This window comes from Mauremys mutica, chromosome 5 (assembly GCF_020497125.1).
Source record: "Mauremys mutica isolate MM-2020 ecotype Southern chromosome 5, ASM2049712v1, whole genome shotgun sequence".
Classification (NCBI taxonomy): domain Eukaryota; kingdom Metazoa; phylum Chordata; order Testudines; family Geoemydidae; genus Mauremys; species Mauremys mutica.
In genome coordinates, this window is record NC_059076.1 from 101,551,548 (window position 1) to 101,571,854 (window position 20,307).

General features: G+C 42.2%; 1 long non-coding RNA gene across 1 annotated transcript; it reads left to right on the plus strand.

The window, feature by feature from the left end:
- The first annotated feature begins 8,614 nt into the window (after positions 1-8,614).
- On the plus strand, positions 8,615-19,734 carry LOC123372060. Its single transcript, XR_006580075.1, has 4 exons — positions 8,615-8,671; positions 13,731-13,867; positions 14,679-14,812; positions 18,753-19,734. It is a non-coding gene; the product is annotated as an uncharacterized LOC123372060 (long non-coding RNA).
- The last annotated feature ends 573 nt before the right edge of the window (positions 19,735-20,307 follow it).

Below are 20,307 nucleotides of genomic sequence, written 5' to 3' on the forward strand. Positions count from 1 at the left end.
AACGTTGTTTCATTGTTACATTGCTGATCAATTAGGGAACATGCTTGTTTAAAGTTGTGCAATGCTCCCTTCTAATGTTGTTTGGCAGCCGCCTGTTTTGTCTACTGCTTGCAGGAAGAGCAGCCCGTTGGAGCTAGCTGGTGGGGGCTTGGAACCAGGGTGGACTGGCAGCCCCATATCAGCTCCCCCTATCAGCTCCCCGCTCCCCTAAGTTCCCTGTGCAGCATCTGCCTACAGTTCAGCTGTCCCTCCCCCCACTGCCATATGCTGCTCCTCCCCTCTGCCTTGGAGCTGCTCCCTGAGACTCCTGCTTGCTGTGCGGGAGAGAGGGAAGGAAGGAGGGGCTAATGTCAGGGTGTCCCCCTCCCCCCTGCACCCTGCTTACCCCATCTTCCATAGAGCAGGGGCAGGACACACCAGGGCTCAGGACGGAGGGAGCTTGCATCAGCTGCAGTCTCAGCAAGCTGATCTAATTAACAAGGCAGTGTACTTAAAGGGGAAATGCGCATCTCTCTCTCTCACACGTACAGTGTGTGTCTCTGTCTGTGATGTCTCCCCTCCCTCCATTCCTGCTGCCTTGTAGAGTGAGAGAGTTAACCCTTGAGGGCTCAGCCAATTGCTAGTTCATCATTTAGCAGTAAGGGAAATATCCTACCCTCTGACTCCTTCACCTCAACCAAGCTTCACAATCATCATCACTGTGTACCAGTATTAAATTGTTTGATTAAAACTTATGCTGTGTGTGTGTATATATATATAATATAGTCTTTTATCTGGTGAAAAAATTTTCCCTGGAACCTAACCCCCTCATTTACATTAATTCTTATGGGGAAATTGGATTCACTTAACATTGTTTAGCTTAAAGTTGCATTTTTCAGGAACATAACTACAACGTTAAGTGAGGAGTTACTGTACATAATGAACTGTCTTTGTAAAGGAGGCTGGGGGCAGCATAACTACTCCTATTAAAACACCTTTTATTAGGATTTCATCAATACCTACCATATACGTGCCCTGAGGACGTAAAGGCCCTTTTTATGATGATCAATTCATGAACAAACCAGATAACAGCAAAAAAGCAAAGCAGTCCATTTCTAGGGGAGAGCACATTCATCATCTGTGCTGCATTTTGACAAGGTCAGTCCTGAATTATCTCGACACTGCTATTACACTAAAGCTTATTATTAATATTTATTCTTTATCTCATACTTTGTTTTCTCCTTACTTCCTCATAGTCTCTTTTCTAGCTAAACTACCTGACAAGAAAGATAGATGATTACTCAAAAGTTCAGATTTTTATCTGAATTTTATCATTCGTTTAAAAATCATGAATATGTGGGAAGATTAAGTGTCTGATTCCCAGTTTCTCTGTTCTTGCAGTTTGGTATAGGGACAGATGGGGTGGGGAGAAAGGTGACTTCAAGTTACACTTCCACTTATTGGGTGAAATTCTCACCCTATTGGATTAAATGAGAATTTTGTCCAGACTCTGCTTCACTAGAACATCACAGGTGCTCTACTTTATGCTATGCTTCCCATGGTCCTTGTGAAACAGAGAAGATCCCCTACCACACCCCTGATCTCCCTGCTGTTACCCGAAATTGGGCCAGCTAGTAAGCTTAGGGAGGACTAATGACCCACCAGAGTTTGGCAGAAAGTAGCATGTTTATTATACTGATAGCTAAGCTCAAAGAAGGGTGGGGGGGTCACATTCACACTCGCATACTCATGCTCCTAGGACAGGTATGGCACTGGAGATGTCAGGATCCTTTAAGGTAAGTGTCCCACAGCACAGCGATGGATGGTGTGATGAAGGTTTGTCTTCCCGAGGCACAATGGAATGCAATGCAGCAAACCACTGGCCAGGCAGTCCAGGCGAAGGGCCTTCATGGGAGGTACAAGCTTGTGAGTGCACTCCTGAGCACATGGCCCCTTCCCCTTTTAAGGACCTGCTTCTCATGGCCTGTGACTAGAAATGACTTGGCCACTTCTGGTTGGTCACACTCCACCTCAGCCAGTGTCCATGCAGTGTCCATGCATTGGGTGTGTGAGTGCTGCCTAATTAGAGTCCCAGACACCTTGTCTATCTGGGAGCTCTTCTGATCTTCCAGTTGTTTAAGCACCCCATTCATCCCACAAGCATTCCAGGTGGGAGGGGTGGGGGAAAGCCACTTCACAGGTATTCAAAGAAGGAGAGGAGACAAGGAGGAAGTGTAACAGACCTTTTGAGCATACAGGTTATACATAGCATACAGATCACTGCTGCTCTACAACACCTGCTACACTAGTCAAGTAGGGGCTCTGCTCAGGGATCAGAGCATTAATGGGATAATAACAAGCTGTTAAATAGCACTGATTGACTAGTTCTGAAAACAAACATTGAGCATCTCTGTAGCAGGGACTATTCTGTGCTGGTTCTTATACCATGCTCATCACTGCAGTATCTGAGCACCTTCCAGTAGTACATTACGCAGTCTTGACTACACATGTTCTCATCTTCTTCCCAGAGGGAGAAACGTGCAGTGGAATACCTTGTTTTGGTAGCGTGTGTGGGTATATACCATCCCTCTCCCCGTGTACCCTACCAGAACAAATTACTCCTGTTGCTATGTGTTTATATTCAGAGGTGGCAATGTCAAAGAAATGCCTTTTGCTTTTGGAGCAGAAAGTGGTAAAATTTGTCATGGTCCCTAGTTCATGGGGGAGTTCATTCCACAGTCTCTAACAACCTCAGAGAAGGTTCTGTCTCCTATATAGACAAGCTTTACGCTTATTGAGTTCCAATGTGTGGACCAGAGAAGTATAGCTGTCAATTGTATTCTTTATCTTGGACCTTTAAACAGTTTTTTAGATAACCTGGCCCCATGCCATGCAGCGGTTTGAAGATAAGGACTGAGACCTTGAACTTGATTTGAAATTCTATGGGAAGCCAATGTAGAAAGCAGGGCCGCCCAGAGAATTCCGGGGGCCTGGGGTCTTCGGCAGCGGGGGGCCCTTCCATTCCACGACCCGCCGCCGAAGTGCCCCGAAGACCCGCGGCGGGAACCCCCCGCCGCCGAATTACCACCGAAGCGGGACCCGCCGCCGAAGTTCAGCTCGGTCTTCGGCGGTAATTCGGCGGCAGGGGGCCCCCACCACGGGTCTCTGGGGCACTTTGTTGGCAGGTCCCGGAACGGAAGGGCCCCCCGCCGCCGAATTACCGCCGAAGACCGAGCTGAACTTCGGCGGCGGGTCCTGCTTCAGCGGTAATTCGCCAGTGGGGGGTCCTTCCGCCCCGGAGCAGAAGGACCCCCCACCGGCGAAGACCGGGAGCAGAAGAAGCTCCTGGGCCCGGCCCCGCAAGAGTTTTCCGGGCCCCCTGGAGCGAGTGAAGGACCCCGCTCCAGGGGCCCCAAAAAACTCTCGTGGGGCCCCTGTGGGGCCCGGGGCCTGGGGCAAATTGCCCCTCTTGCCCCCCCCCCTCTGGGCGGCCCTGGTAGAAAGAGCAGAAAAGGTTCCATGTGCTTGTGGCAGTCAATGACACTGAAGAGATGTACTGCAGTGTTATGTACTAGTTGGAGTTCCCTAATTGCTGAAGACTTCATGCCCAAATACAGTGTATTGCTGTCGTCCAGCCAACAGGTGATGACGGCATTAATAACTGAGGCTAGATCTTCATCTACCAAGATAGGATGGAGTCTCCTAACTAAGCGAGATGATAGAAGGTGTTACTTGCAGATGTTATGTGTACTTCTAGAGTACGGACTGAACTGACCAGTTGTGGGTATGTATCTTCAACCAATAGAAACTGCACCATGGCTACAAGTTCTTCAAAATACTTCCCTCTGCCCACCAGCATTACCTCTCTTACCCAGTCTGCTTCAAGCCCTTCTGCTGCCTCACTTGCCCTCTCTATCACACATTAAACAAGTCCTCATATCTGGTATTTCATAATACCATGCTTTTAAAAAATCTTGCAGCCTTCTTCCCCAGACTCAGTTAATCCTTGCGGTTTATAATAGGCTTCTCCATCCAGATAGCCCGTTCTCTAGGTTCAAAATTATTTCTTGTCTTTTATCAGGGCTTCCCCTTTATTATAGGCTTCCCTCCAGGCTCCCAGTCCTTTGCAGCCCTCCTAGCTGGGACTTGTCTCCCTTCAGATCCTTTAATTAAGGTTTATTCCTCAACAGGTTCCTCCAACTCCTTGTAGATCTCTCCCAGGCTTTCTACCGAGGCATAATGAACAGTAACCTCCTTTTCCTAGCAGAATCCCACCTCAACCTCAGGCTGCCCTTATATTCCCCCATCAGACCTGCCTCTGAATCACATGCTCCCATCACATTACCTTTGGATGCATTCCCTTCATCTGGGAAGGCTGGTTACACCTGGCAGAGAAGAGATTGAGTTCTGAACATCAGAGAGAGCTAGCTCACCCTATGATACTCCCCAACTTTGATAGACTGTGTTATGTTAAATATATGGACATTCATCTGGAAAGTCCAGGCAGAACAGAACTGCACTTTTTGCCCTGCTATTCTGGCTGGTTTCAGATAGTACTTTCTTCTTCCATTGAAAAGGCAACAGACTCTCAAATTGCATCTCCTTGCACCAGTGTGGGCACCTGTTCATTGGGAGTATTCACAGCATGGGAAGAAATGTGGTGATTGCACTGTTTTCCTCCTCTGGAGATTGGTTTTTAAATTTCAGCCAGGAATCCACAGAAGCCCTGCTGGCAGAGGCTACCTGGGAGAATGCATTGAATCTGTGCAGCCCTAGGTGCCCTGATCATTCTCCCTTCCTGGGTAGTGTTGTCCATTTCTGGGGCTCTGATCCTAGCCTCCCAGTGGTAAAAGAATGTAAAGTGCCTTGCACCACAGAAACCTCTCAGGGCAGATTTTACTTCCAGGGACCCTATGTCTTGTATCACATTGATTATTATTTATAATTACTTGTATTATTGTAGTGCCTAGAGGCCCCATCTAGGACTGGAGCCCTATTGTGCTAGGTGCTGTACATACACATAGTAAGAAACAGTCCCTGCTCCAAACAACTTACAATTTAAATAGACAAAATGGACAAAGGAAGTAGTATTCATCTCCATTTTATAGACGGAATGGAGGAAGGAGAATTAAGTGACTTGCACACAGGCTGTGACCAGAATCCCAGGGGAGCCAGCTGAGATCACTCAATTAGGGTGAACTGCAAAGAATGGGGCAGGCAATCCCCAAATCTGGTGGATATTCCAATACTTAGATTTACCAAGCCAGCACAAAGCAGCTTCTATTATACCTCATTGGTTACTCAGAAGTCAACAACACAGTTCCCTTAAAGTAACTCAGCCTCAAGCCTCCACCTAGACACCCAAGTCAAAATGATGAGGATTACTGAAAATCTTATTCAACATATAAAAAAGGTTCTACCAATCCCAAAGGATCAGACACATTACCTCACAGATTAATCAATATTCTAGACCTTTCCCAAATACATACTTACAGCCAATTCTTATTAAATACCTAAGATTTATTAAAAAAGAAATGAGAGAGTATAGGTTAAAAGGTCAGTATACATACAGACATAAGTACAATCTTGAGCTTCAGATTCAAAGCATAGATGGTGAGCTTTGTAGTTGAAATGAGTTCTTTTAGAATTTAGTCCATATGTTATAGTCCAATGCCTAAGATAATATTGAGGGTGTTCCAGTTTAGGACTGGGATCTCAGTCTTGTGACTCAAACTTCCACTGATGAAGCTTAAGCAAATCTGAGATTAAAAGGATTGGGACCCAAGGGTCTTTTATACAATTTTCTAGCAGCCACTTGACCATACAGTCCTGGGTAAACAGTAGGCTTTTGTAACCTTCTGTTTCCTAAACCTCACCAGTAATTAACTACATGGATTAACATAAGATAATTAATTCATTAAGCAGTTTATCACAAACTTTAAAGAGACATATAGACAATGACATTATTGCATCCAAGATTAATCTAAATGTTAATATTCCCTTTTGATCGCTTAATCCATAGCTATAGTGACAGACAGGAACTGTCTGTTTACATGGCTAGCATGTAAGGTACACACAATAAGTATCACCTCTAATTCTCTAACAATACAGGTTTGCACTTCAAAGTTCTAGCCTATTTACTGTGGCATGGCCCTAATTACCATTCACATATTTTCCTAACATGACTTAAAAGGTTGGCTGGGGTTATTCAGCCTGCAAGCTGTTTAATCCTTTCTGGCCACGTATTATACTTTGTATAAGATTCATTTCAATTATATAACAGCGGTAGCAATAATGATTTGCATGATTATATTTTAATTAGACAACATCACACAGGCAATCTGCCAAAGGATCAAGAATTAAACCTGGGTCTCCTGTGTTCTTCTCGAGTGACATAGTTGGTGTATTTGTCTCAATACTTCTAAAGATTTACAGGACAAATGCAATCCCAACACATTTGCTAAGTAATTTCCTTCCTTTCCTGGAAGCTATTCTTCCAAGAAACTAATGGGGGGAGGGAGGGCAAAAATAAACAGAATAAACTTTATATGTCACAATGGGTTTCTTTTCACCAGCTCCATCATAATACTTTGCATCATGGATGAGCTGTTTATCCCAGATGGTGCCATTATTGATGTATATAAATCTCTTGAATATTAATATGGTGCCCGTTCACTGAATGTCTTTTTAGATACTTTAGGAAAATTAAGATGGAAAATTAAATATTTAAATGAGTATTCACAATGTTGCCAATATCTATATAGAAAAGGCAGATATTTTCATTTGTCTCTAAACCTTTGAATCAAGTGAGAAAAATGGGAGATTCTTAATATATACCATAGACTAAAACAACTAGTTAAGGACAGAAAAGGTCATATACACACCAAGACATAAATAATCAATAAAATAGTCTAAAACTTCTACAAAGAAGTAGGTATTTCTTATATAACAATACAGTTCAAAATCTCTTAAATGAGCTCCTAAAGTACAAGATAAAATTGGAGGCCAGAGAAACAGTAAAATGCCTACATTACATTTAACAAGAAAGTCAAATAAATAATGAATGCTCTTTCTGATCATAAATCATTTGGTTCGCATGTCTTCCCATTAAAATTTTACAAAATATTTTCATATAGCATTTTAGACATTCTACTTCAGACTTTAATGCAAGCAAGCAATCTGGAATGTTACACGCAGTCTCAGTTACAGATTTCTATGTGCATATTACTATGCTTCCTTTTGTGAGGGTTTATAATATCCTTGATTAGAAACTGTTTCGTTGCTGCTAGAGTACTGGGCCTGTGTAAAACAGTGAGCTTCAGTATAGTTGCCTAGAATTCCATGAGCAGCTTCTATTTTTATATTATAAACACCTGTATTTTGGACTGGGAAGGCTTTTGAAGCCCCATATTGACCAATCTGACTTGAATGCTTATCCATATATCCATATATCCCAGTTTAACATTTAACAGAAGATATTCAGACTCATTGCTTGTAACAGAAAAATGTTACGGAGAAAAGGATAATCTTGTTTCAAGTTAACAATATCTTGGTAAGGGGCTCTGAGTCCCCTCACCAGGAAACAAAATGATACTAAACAGCATGTAAAGACAGCAGAAATACTGATCAGAAACATACCTTTTGGGAAATGACTAGTAAAGCAGACAAGCCATAGAGCACTGACAATAAGATATTTTAAAGATCTTTGTCGTGCCATTACTAGAGCTAGTTGGAACAATTTTGAGTAAATGTATTGTCATCAAAATATGGTATAAATTCACCAGAATGTTGTGCAGAGATGTATACATTTTGACTACATTTTTGATGGGAAGGTTTCTGAGATCAAGAATGAACTCTCTGGTCACTTCAGAAAGAGACCCAAATTGAAAAACCTGACCTTTTTGATCCATAAACAAATGTTGCAACATAATTCTGTTTTGTGAAAATGTTTGAAAGGCTTTGTTTACATTCTGGTTTGAAAATGAAAACAAAACCTGAAACCTCAAAAGTTGTTGCAAAATGAACTTGTCACCCTCCAACCAGCTGTAATTATTATAATTGATAAGAATTCATCAATGGTATACATGATGGATTTTCTCAATGGGCTGCCTTGCAGAAATTTTGGGGAAAAAAAACATTACTCATTCAATATGTCTACTTTGTTGTTCAGTTGTTCCCCATTTTAGAGTATCCAGTGACTGATTTATTTAGTTTTGTTGTTTATACAATTTTTATAAATATGTGCTTACCATGACCTTTATGTTCTTGTACAATCAATAGCTATATAACCATACTTAAACAGTTAGTTGAACTCAGCTGAACCCTTAGTTATTGTAATTCAACTAGGAACTCACCAGCCACAAAAGAACTCCTTCAATCCACCCCAGAATAAAAAGTCTGAACAAGCTGGGATAAACAAGGGGGGGAAAAGCTCCCTTTTGTGGACACCCAACCAGACAGTTAGTTATAAAGTCCCTCTTGGTGGCTGTTCTCTGCTTGCTTTACCTGTAAAGGGTTAAAAGTCCCCCAGGTAAAGAAAAGGAAGTGGGCACCTGACCAAAAGAGCCAATAGGAAGGTAGAACTTTTTAAAATTGGGAAAGAAACTTTCCCTTTGTCTGTTGTTCTCTCTGGGCTGCAGGGACACAGAGCAGTAATGTTATAAGCAGGAATGCTGTGTAAGGTTTGAACCAGGTATGAAAAATTATCTTCCATACCTAAAAGAAATCATTTAGATAGGGCATGTTTAGATAAATGTAATCAGGTTTATTTTTTTATTTTGGCTTGTGGATCTCCTCTGTGCTAACCTCAAATGCTTTTGTTTTGCTTGTAACCTTTAAGCTGGACCTCAAGGTTATTCTTGATGTTTAATTTTTGTAAGTGTTTTTTTTTAAATCTAGCAAAAGCCTAAGTTCTAGATGTATTTTCTTTCTTTTTGTTTTTAATAACATTTACCTTTTTTAAGAACAGGATTGAATTTTTGGTGTCCTAAGAGGTTTGTGCATGTGTTGTTTAATTAGCTGGTGGCAACAGCTAATTTCCTTTTTCTTTCTCAGCCCTTCTCTGTAGGGGGGGTGAAAGGGTTTGAGGGTACTCCACAGGAAGGAATTCCCAAGTGCATCTTCCTGGGTTTTTTAAAGGTGTTTTTGCATTTCTGTGGTGGAAGCATTTACCAAGCCAAGGTCGAGAAAAGCTGTAACCTTGGGGATTTAATACAAGCCTGAAGTGGCCAGTATTAATTTTTAAAACCCTTGAGGGCCCCACCTTCTGCATTCGAAGTGGCAAAGTGGGGAATCAGTCTTGACACAGGCAGATAGATGTTACAACATGCCCTGAACATCAACTAATTTGGATCGTCAAATCAAAGAGGGAAACCAAAGTCAGAGACCAAGTTCCTCCATGGAGAACCAGTTGACCCAAGCCCCAGGTGAACAAATCAAACGTGCCAATTCCATGTCCTAGTTTATCACAATTGCTAAGTTAAAGCACTGGGGGAGAGGCTGTCTCTAGAATAGCCAGGACCTAAAAATAACCCCTGATATTTATTCAAAAATGAGCTAGAAATTGGTGGAATCTGTGGAGCACAGGAATAACACGCTGTGTGGCATTCTGTACCTCAAAGCAGCACTCTGGAACCCCTATATTCACCCCATCATATAATTATGATATATTTCATACAAAACATGCCATGTAAGATATCATAAGAAAGGTCATGATCTTTTGAAACCAATTTGTTCTGTCAAAATATGTATATCATTATTGTGTATGAGTTATGAGATTTTACTATATGGCTGTTACTACAATATGTTGTAAGTTCTGGGGGTGTCCACTGCCAGTTCTCCAGTGACATCGGCTACCCTCAAGCTGATCCTGATTTTCTGGTGATCAGGTGGCCAGATTAATTATTGGACCCAGCTGGGGAGGAGCTGGATGATTTCCATAAAGAGCTGGGAGAGCCCTGTTGGGGAAGGGGAGGTGTAGGAGGGCTATTGTCTTCTGTGGCTGGTCCTGAATGGATAGGGGGGGAGGGAAGTAGGAAGTTCCTAGGAAAAGGTCAACTCCCTGGCAGATGGTTTGACAGCAGGAACCAGACTGGGGAAAGGACTCAAAGGAAGAAGCCTTAAGCGTCAGTGGCTTGGACAGAGCTGAACTTCCATGGAGAAAGTCCAGAGGGTCAGCTCCTCTGTGAAAAAGTGGGGTAAATGGATAGCCTAATAAGGGTGAAAGACACTTTTGTTTTACTTATTTATTTTTTTTAAACTTGAGATGTCTACATGACAGAGGTTCCCTAAGAGAAGATAGGCTCATCAGAGGACTATTGGGAGAACTAGAAGGGAAACAGAAGCAGAGCCATGGCTATACTGTGCTACAGTGGGTCATAAGTGGGGGCAGGGAGAGGTTGCAGTGACAGATACGCTCTGTCCAACAGTAGTTCAGACTACTTAGTGTAAACTGTTGAGACTAATTCAAATGAAAGTATGATATTCCTTTACCAGTCTCTGCTTTTGAGCAGCTCCATTTGGTTGACCCTGGAGTAACATTAAAGCCTTCAGGAGGGAAACTTCACTCCAGCTCTCCAGTTATAAGGATGGATTGGTTTGAGGGAAAAACCATGGATGATCTCTCATTTATATTTATATATAAAAAGTTATTAGCCCTTTTGACGCGAGCAGTCTCAGTTCTAGTTCCTGGCCCCAGTCTGTCTCACCCCAGAGTTGCAGTTGCAGGGAAAGTCCTGCTCAGCGCTAGGCTGCAGGGTGCCCAGTGTGGCTGGAATCTTCAAACAACTTAGCTGTGAAGCTCTAGTAAGTTTCTACTGAGCGAGTGAGACCTGTGATTGTTTTATCAAAGGCTTATGACATTGGCTGGTTATCTATAATTTTCATGACCGGTAACTCCATAGAAAGCTGCTAACTACCAGAATTCACAGCACTTAATGCCAGCCAGACCAGCTGCTGGAGCAATCTTTGCTGCCTAGTGGGTGTGAATGCAGGACTGGAAGACAGGAAATAATGAGTTCTAATCCCAAGTGTGACAGTGGGTGAGATTCTGTGCTGCACATCTAAGAGCCCAGAAGGAGGGGGATCAAAGGTGGCTTTAAGCCACCATAGCACTCACCCTCCCCATTCCTGAGCTGCTCTGGGAGCTGGAGAGGACCTGGTATAACTTAGACAGCTCTGAGGGCTGCCTAAATTATAGCAGTCTCTTGGGGCTACCCTGTGGTTGTGTGGACATGATATGGGGTTAAAGTAAGGGAGAACAGAGGGACTACAACTCCTCTATCTCCTCTAAAATCGGAGGGAAAATATCACTAGATTGGTGTAGTTGTTATGGAGAACTCTCTCTTCTCCTTGGCTGGTGCAGTGACAGTTTCCACTCTTGGTTATGTCCAGTGGTTGAAACAAATGAATTTGGAAAGTTTATCTTGCTGATGCAAGTCCCCTGTTTTGTTTTTAAAACCCCAAACCTCTAAAATCCAGTCAGATATCACAGTGATGGGCTTAGTATAATTTTTATAGAATAAAATACAACTCATAAAGGTGGTGTGGTTCCCCAGTGCTCTGGAGGGGGACGAGCTCCGCCAGACACCAGAGTGGGTGGAGCCAGAGCACACCAAGCCTGCCCCCAACAGTTGTCAGAGGCCAGACGGGAAGTATAAGAGCCCAATCCCAGAGCTCACTTGAGAAGCCAGATGTCTCCAGCCCAGCTCCCGGTGGGGAGGCTCCAGCAACCAGTGGTGGACCTGGAGACTGGCCTGACCGGCCAATACTCGACGCGGACCAGTGTGTGGGAGAGTCACTGAGTCCAGGGCCGGCTCCAGGGTTTTTGACACCCCAAGCAGCAAAAAGAGAAAGGGAAAAAAAAAAAGCCGCAATCGCGATCTGCGGGAGTTCTACTGCCGCCGCTTCAGTCTTCAGCGGCAATTTGGCGGCTGGTCCTTCGCTCTCAGAGGGATTGAGGGACCCGCTGCCGAATTGCCGCTGAAGACCCAGACGTGCCGCCCCTCACTGTTGGTCGCCCCAAGCAGCTGCTTGCTGGGCTGGTGCCTGGAGCTGGCCCTGACTGAGCCTACCCTTTGCCAGCTACCCCAAGGATCCAATGGTGATCAGCCCCCCTGAGGACACCAGCTTGACCCAGGTACCTCCAGAGGGAGACTTGGGAAGTAGCCTGGGGGAAGCTGACCCAAGTCTGGCTGCAAAACAGCCAGAACCCATGTCAGTGTGTTGTGGCTGGGATCCCCACTGACACAGCAACGGGCCTTTGGCCGCTGCTAGGGCCCCAGGCTGGGAGAGCCTGCGTTCCCCCAACGTGTGGGTGGCAGTCTCTCCCTCTCCCAGGCTGCTTGGAACCTGAAGCCTGGGTGTGTTATTTACCTATGTTTGCTCAGCCCTGGCCTGAGGGCCTGAGCCTTGAACTCCTTGCTGCCCCACCCTGACACAGGGGCTGGGCTTGTTAACTGCTAACTGTTACCTGTGTTTGCTCAGCCCCTGCTGGATGGCTTGAGCCAGGACTCCTGTGGCCCAAATGATTCCCCAGGAGTCAGTGCAGTGACTAATGGAGGTGGTGTGGTTCCCTGCGCCCCGGAGAGGGACGAGCCCTGATGAACCCCCTCTACACTCCACAAAAAATAAGAAAATTAAATTAAATTAAATTGGTTTATTCATGTTGTAAATGTAGTAATACATTAATCTAGAAATAGGAGTGTACTTGTATCATCCTCTACAGGGGCGGCTCTATGTATTTTGCCGCCCCAAGCATAGCAGGCAGGCTGCCTTCGGCGGCTTGCCTGTGAGAGGTCCCCAGTCCCGTGGATTCGGCGGCACGCCTGTGGGAGGTCCGCCGAAGCCGCGGGACCAGCGGACCCTCCTCAGGCATGCCGCCGTAGGCAACCTGCCTGCCGCCCTCGCGGCGACCAGGAGGCAGCCCCCCCGTGGCTTGCCACCCCAGGCATGCACTTGGTGTGCTGGTGCCTGGAGCCACTCCTGATCCTCTATGATCTCCTTGTATCATCCCCTACAACAGCCAAGTCCAGGGTTTGGAGTGAAGTGGTACATATCAGTACAGTGTACCAGCACCTTGTGTGAGAGAGAAGCAAAATTAAACTGAAGTAAAATTCTCATTGCAAAAGTTAATTAACATTTTTTGAGTAGAGAGCAAGAGGCGCTGAAGAGACCGACTGTAGCAGTGATAATTTAAAGAAAAATGCAGAACCAAGCAGTAATGTTAATTGTGAAAAGATTCATAACTTTCTACCTCCTTAAAGTGCATGTAGATGAGAAAATGCTTACCCTTCTAATTTCCCCTCTTGCATAAAACACGAAGAACTGAAAGAATCGGCAAGGTCAAAGACCATTTTGGCAATCTTTTTTATATAAATGAAGCTATCCATTTGAAGAATGTGTATATTAATGCCTACATTATCATGACATCAAGGTGATCTGAAAAGCCAAGATTTTATTGCAAATCTAGAGGAGATATATGTCATTGGATAAGTTAACACAGTTTTCCACTCCAGATCTATAAGTCTGGCTGATATAGTACATAAGTCAAATGTCAGCGATTCAACTACTGTTTTTTATTGCATATCTATGGGAAACTGCTTTTCCAATGACCTATAGAATGATCTTCAGTTCCTAATTGGATCCAAACTCCTACTAGACTATTAAGCTAAAAATCCCCAAATTATATTATGACTGTTTATAAATCAAGCCAAAAATCTTACAATGCCTATGCTATATGGTATTTGTTACAGAAATATGGGTTTCTGCTCATAATAAAACTGCATTCCTTCTGTGCATGAGTCAAAACTGCAAACATCATATACCTGCTGTTAAACTTGAAGCAAACTTACCTCCTGCTTTGTGTCATTACATTCATAAAAGAGGAAAGGTAAGTTAATCATTTACTTGTCTATGTTTTGGATAAAGCTCTATTGCCTTAGCTTTTTGTTAGATCATAAGGATAACAAATGGTCCCAAGCTTACATCATAATTTTGTTTATAGTGGCTTAGTTGAAAAAGGTGATAGTGTGTTGCTGACAACAAATTATTGAAATGCCGAAGATTAAAAGAATAACATTAAAATCTCAGTATATTTAGGATCAACTGTTGGAAATATAGCACTGGGCCTTTAACAAGCTGTCATAAAAGATGTGTTGAAGTTTGAAATGACATTCTTCAACTATAGATGTATGTGGTGTAGAAACAGCTTCCTTTTCAGATAATGACAATGAAAGCCTAAATGATATGTCAAATTGTACTCTTGTCACTAGAACCAGACAAGAATGGAAAAGAAAGTAAATGTTCCTTAAGTACAAAGTTAACATTTCATTTTTCTGTTCATGACTGAGAAACTTGTTAATGTGTGTGTTTATAAAGAATGTCATAGGTCTCTGAGATAAGAGTAGGAGCAGCTGCTAGTGCTTGGATACTACAATGATGGACAGCTGATAAAGACCCTAAATGTAGTCAACTGCAGCACAGTAGATTTTTATATATATATAAAAAATATTGGCTGCTATTTGTGACATATTGTTTTGAACTGTTCAACTGTTAAAAAGTTGGCTCTCTGCTGTGATTCCCAGAATCATGGTTTTCCAGCATGTTATATTTTCAAACATAAGCATTTATTACTGTTCTACATGATTCTTTTAAAATGTCATAACAATGGTCCTTTCTTCATGACCAAAAACCTGAAAAAGAAAGCAGATTGGCTGATTATCAGCTGAGAGGAGGAAGAAGGAAGAGGTCTGATGGGTCAATGCTGGCGGAGCATATTTCTGTGGAAACGGCTGAAATCATTAACTGAACTAGATGGACAAATTGTTCAAGGAAGGTAATATGGAAATAAATGCAAGTAGTTTTATAACAATCACATTGTTGTTTTTTAAACAAACTATTGTATTGTGTGTATTCAAAAATGAGTAAAGGGAAATTCAACAAATTATTAAGTTGATGCATAACATTTTTTAAAAGAGTAATGTGTTTGGCAGCATTATGAATTTAAAATGACTGCTTTCATATAAGACTCTGACTTGGTTTTATATCATGTAAATATGTAAGGCCAATTTCAGAAGCAGAGGTGCAAAAAATCTGTAAACTATGCCTATGTATGAGTTTGACTTCTTAAAACTATCTAAATTGGGATTCAGTTGCAAAAAATATGCAAAATGAGATAGATATGAATCCTAGGCACAGTGGATGAGTGGGACAGAGTGATGATTGTCAGAGAAGGGACAGCTGAAGATTCCCTTCATCCCAAATTGCAGAAGATGTTTGGGGACACCCATTCTGGATAGTTTGTGTGTGTGAATGGGAACCGACACAGAATGCGTGTGTATATAAGTCTTAATTTATAAATGTTACCTTCATGAGATGCCAAATTATGGTCATGAATACTTTTAGTCACTAAGGTTCCCATGGTATATTTTGCAAAGGTAATGTAGGAAACTACATTCTGCCTATCTCAATTACCCTTACAGGTTTGATATGTGACAGTATTTCTCTTTACTTCCTTTCTATGCTATTGTGAAATGTTGCTGCACTCCTGTATCTCACCTCTAAGGAGGCTACATTACAATGTTTGGTCATGTGATCCTTACATAAAGTTGACACATCTGTTTAAATTTGTAAAGATCTTTGAGATGACAATTACTATATAAATGTATTAACTTTAGTGATGTATTATAAATAACAGTGGCCAGAGTTTTATATTAAAAATATTGGTAAATGAGACTCTTTGATGGAAATACTACAAAATAAACCACAATGAAGACATTGAAACCTCAAATGCAATTCTGATCCACATGGTGCATTTTAATTTCATAACACAAGAACTAGGGGACACCAAATGAAATTAATAGGCAGCAGGTTTAAAACAGACAAAAGGAAGTAGTTCTTGCAACGCAGTCAACCTGTGGAACTCTTTACCAGAGGATGTTGTGAAGGCCAAGACTATAACAGCGTTAAAAAAAGAACTAGATAAATTAATGGAGGATAGGTCCATCGATAGCTATTAGCCAGGATGGGCAGGGATGGTGTCCCTAGCCTGTTTGCCAGAAGCTGGGAATGGGTGACAGGGGATGGATTAATGAATCACATTCCTCTGAAGCACCTGGCATTGGCCACTGTTGGAGGAAGACAGGATACTGGGCTAGATAGGCCTTTTGTCTGACCCAGTATGGCCATTCTTATGTTCTTCATTATGGGCAATTTGACATTTATCAACTGTTACTCAATTTTTGTAAAACATACTCTCCCAAACTGCTATGAAATTAGAGATTATAAAGAGGCTAGTTTTGGAAAATATACCCAAGCCATCATGTCATCAACTACTTAACTTACAGATTTTCTATAGTAAATATCCACATGCCGCAGGTATGAATCACATGTCACAGAATCTTATACTCTATGACCTATATAATATTCAAATATTTGTTCTACTTAATATACAATTAGTTTTTTCTCTGTAGATCATTCACCATATTTATATATTGTAAATTAGTTCAATGAACTCTGTAATGAATATATAAGCCCATTTGTCACCTATAACTAGTGCAGATGTAGCTGTTCAACTGGTATCTTGAAGGGGGAGAGTTGCTTTATTTACCCACTGCTTCACATTCTCATTAAATGCTTTGTAGTGTATGGGTTAAGTATAAGGTTAAATCCTACTATGTAAATGTTCTCACATACCTTGCTTGGTTTCCAATGCACTACATGTAGTCATACTCTGGTAGGATCAGAGTTTTAGGTCTTAAAGGAGTACAGCTATACAACGGGCAGAGGAGTAGATGCTCTTTGCTTTGGAGAAACTCAGGGGGAAAGTTAGGAAAACTCCAAAAACATTTCTTCCAAAAAGGAAGGGTTTGGAATTCAATGGGATCCAATTCCCTACGAACCCCAGGGATCCTGGTAAGCCACAGTCCCAAGACCCTGTGTTCCATGAACCTGAAGCCAGTTTGCATAGAATTCTGGATGGCTCCATGGTCTCTCTAACAATTCAGATTCCCTGGCACCATACCCCCTGCAGAAGCTATTCTATTGTTGACTTATTAACTCAGACAGATTTCTGTGCAGAAAACCTGCCCGTCCGTGTACAGGGTATGAGGCAGAGGAGAGTAACCAATCTGTTGCTTGATGCTCTCCTCCTCATGCCTCAAACCCACAGAACCCCAACCCTCTGTGGGGATGGTGGTGGGAGTGCTCTTCTATTCTATGTTGCCATGGGGATTTACCTTCAGCAGCAGCACTGACTCATAGTTACTCACACTCAATTCTCTTTTATGCCAAGGCCCACTTACACTGGTCTGGCCCCCTAAAGCAACCTCAAAGGAGATGGAAATGGCACCCTGAACTAGCTGTGTACAGGGGACCTTCCCAGCCAGTGCAAAAAGCTGTAGTCCCAGGAGAGGCCTTAGGGCTGGAGTCTGGGATGGAGATAGGGAATTAACTAGACTGCAATGCATTATGGGTAGTCTGCTTCCAAGGGCCCCCTAATTGTCTGAAGGAGAAATGAGCAACAAATTAACCCTGCTTTCAGGAGGGGACTGCCACAAGGCAGGTGCCTTGATCCTGTATGTTGGCTCCAGGTGAGAGGTGACATTAAAAAAAAAAAAAAAAAAAAGCTCATAGTAGGGGTTGGGTTTAATTTCTTTACTTGATGAAGGGTCCAGGTAAAACTAAAAAAACACCCTTCAAATTCCTCCTACTTAGTAGAAGAATAGTAGTATTTTCACAACTTCCAGCACCATCACATTAGCCACCAAGGAGCAGCACTGTTCACGTGTCTAGAATTAGACTTTTGAACATATCCTGTTAAAGGCCTGGGCAGGAGGGTTCAGTATTTGTTCTTGTCTTCAGATATGAATATGACAGCTGCATGCCTAACACTTTCAATGGATTCTACAGTTGTGTTAGAGAAGACAAAGGAACAGCCCTAAATAAAATATTATTAACACTCACTTACATACACTTTCCCTCCAATGAATTCACAAACATTTATTGACAGTCACACACCAGTTCGGAGAAGTAATCATGGTAGTGTGACAGCATACACCCATGTTTTCCACCCTATACACTATCTTTGTACAAAATATGCCTCGTAAGGTATAATTTGAAAACTAATAACTTGCTGGTCAATAATATCATGGTAAAATATATGTAGTAATAGTATATGTAGAGTTCTGAACATAAGCTGAAATCAAGACTGAAGTGTATTTGCCAGACAAGTCTGGAGAGTGGGTACACCTGTTTCTCAAAGATAAAGGGCAAGTTGATGCCTCAACCAGGTGTCATAAAAACTGATGGGCCATCACCTATTTTTTGCAAAGAAAGGGGACAGGAACAAACAAATCTGATTTTGGCAATCAACAGCATGAACCCTCCTCCCCTCCCCCTGCCACAAGACTCCTTGCTCTGAGCTGAAAATAACTTTACCTAGGGGTCTCTCTCAGGAAAATGCATTTCAAAGGGTGACTGAACTATAAAAGCGAGGGGCAAAAACACCACAAGTTCTCTCTCCCTGTCCATCTGTTTTCCTCCTAAGAAGACAAAGGAATCCAGCTTTTTGACTTTGGGAGGGATCCTGACTTGATGATTGTTCAGTAATGCAGTTGAAAGCGTGTGGTAAGAATTTTACCTTAAACTAATCTTAATTTGTAAAGTTTTAGGAAGCATTTTATCTTTATTTTTCTTGTAACCGTTTCTGATTTTAATACCTTAATACTTATACTAATTTAAAACCTATCACTTTGTAATTTTTGTTGTTTACTCAGAATTAATCCAGTATCGCAAAGTGTGTGTGGAATTCCAGTATGGGGGATGTGTTGAAGTCACTCTGCATGTGGAACTAAGGTTGGTGGAGGCCAGAGTGTGGCTTACGTCCTGGAAGGCTGCTTGTGAGTGGTCCATGTTGGAGCTACAGCATCAAGGCATTGTGAGGCAACCCAGCTGCAGGGCATGGATGACACAGCCCCTCATTGGTCTAGATTGAATCCCAAGAGTCATAGGTAGGTGTATCTGCATTTTCCAGATGGAGGCAACGAAGGTACAGAGAAGTTGAATAGTCAGTTTTTCAGAAGAGCTAAACACCCACAACTTCCACTGAAGTGCACAGGAGCTGCAAATTCTAAGCATTTCTAAAAACTGCCCATAAATGACGTGCAAGATACAGTCAAAGTGAGTCAAAGCACAGATAAAAAACATTTTCTCTTGCCTCTCCATTCCACAAAACCACACTGTCTACATACTTCTAAATCCTATTTTTGACAATCACCTCAAAGAAGGAAGTTCAGCCAGCTGATATCAACAATTTTCTGTGAAGAGCTGGTAAACAGGAAAGCCATAACAGACTAACACTCAGCTCTTTGTCCCTGCTCCTTGCCATTTGTGATGCTCCACCATCTCAAACTAATGGAAAAAGCAGGAGTGACAACAGTTATAAGTTTTTAAAATACATCAATAACATAAAAACTCAACTGAATGGTAAAAGATATATATGCTTCAAAGCATATGCCAGATTATAATTAACAGTGGGCAGGGAGAAACTTTCTCTCACTATGTGCAGGTTATTTAATAACTGCCTATTTCAGCATGCTTACACATAATTTTGTGTCTCCCTCCAGCATGTTATTGCCTTTGTAACACAACCTCCCCTCCACCCCAACTTTGTCCCTGTGTAGTTCAAGTGGATCAATGCCAGGTCTTTTAGGTACCCCGTATCAGCCTGCATTGAATCATTCAGCACTGGCATAAACTGCAAGCAAGCAAACAGGATTTGGCCAAATGTTTGTGTGTTTTTTTTAATAAAGCTCTCATTCCAGTACTTCCACTATTTACTATAATTATAACAAAAAATGAACTGGTGTAAAGAGGGGTGAAAGGCTAACACAAATTCTGAAACATATTCCTTTGTGGGCAAAATTCATCATGCCTACAGCCAAACACAACTTTCTTAAAAAACAGTGTGCCATCTTAAAAAAAGTCCTTTTATTAATTAAAAGCAAATTAAATTTCTTTCAATCATATTTCAAATTTTATTCAAAAGGCCAAACTTTAGGGATTCCACAGGTACATGTGGCTACAGCTCTGGATAAGGAATATTCTATTTAGACCAATCAAGCCATGTAGAGCCCAATACTTCCAAGAGCTCTCTGTTGATCCTCTTGAAGGCTCAGGCTCTAAATGTGGTGGGTAATTATAGCAAAATGTTTGGGTAATCTTTGCAAATTTACTCCTTACTACGTGTAAATATGGGACACACACAAGGAGCAGGGGGAAACGTTTGTCTTTACCTGCCCTCTGATGCTTTAGGCTGGCCAGCTTCCCCCA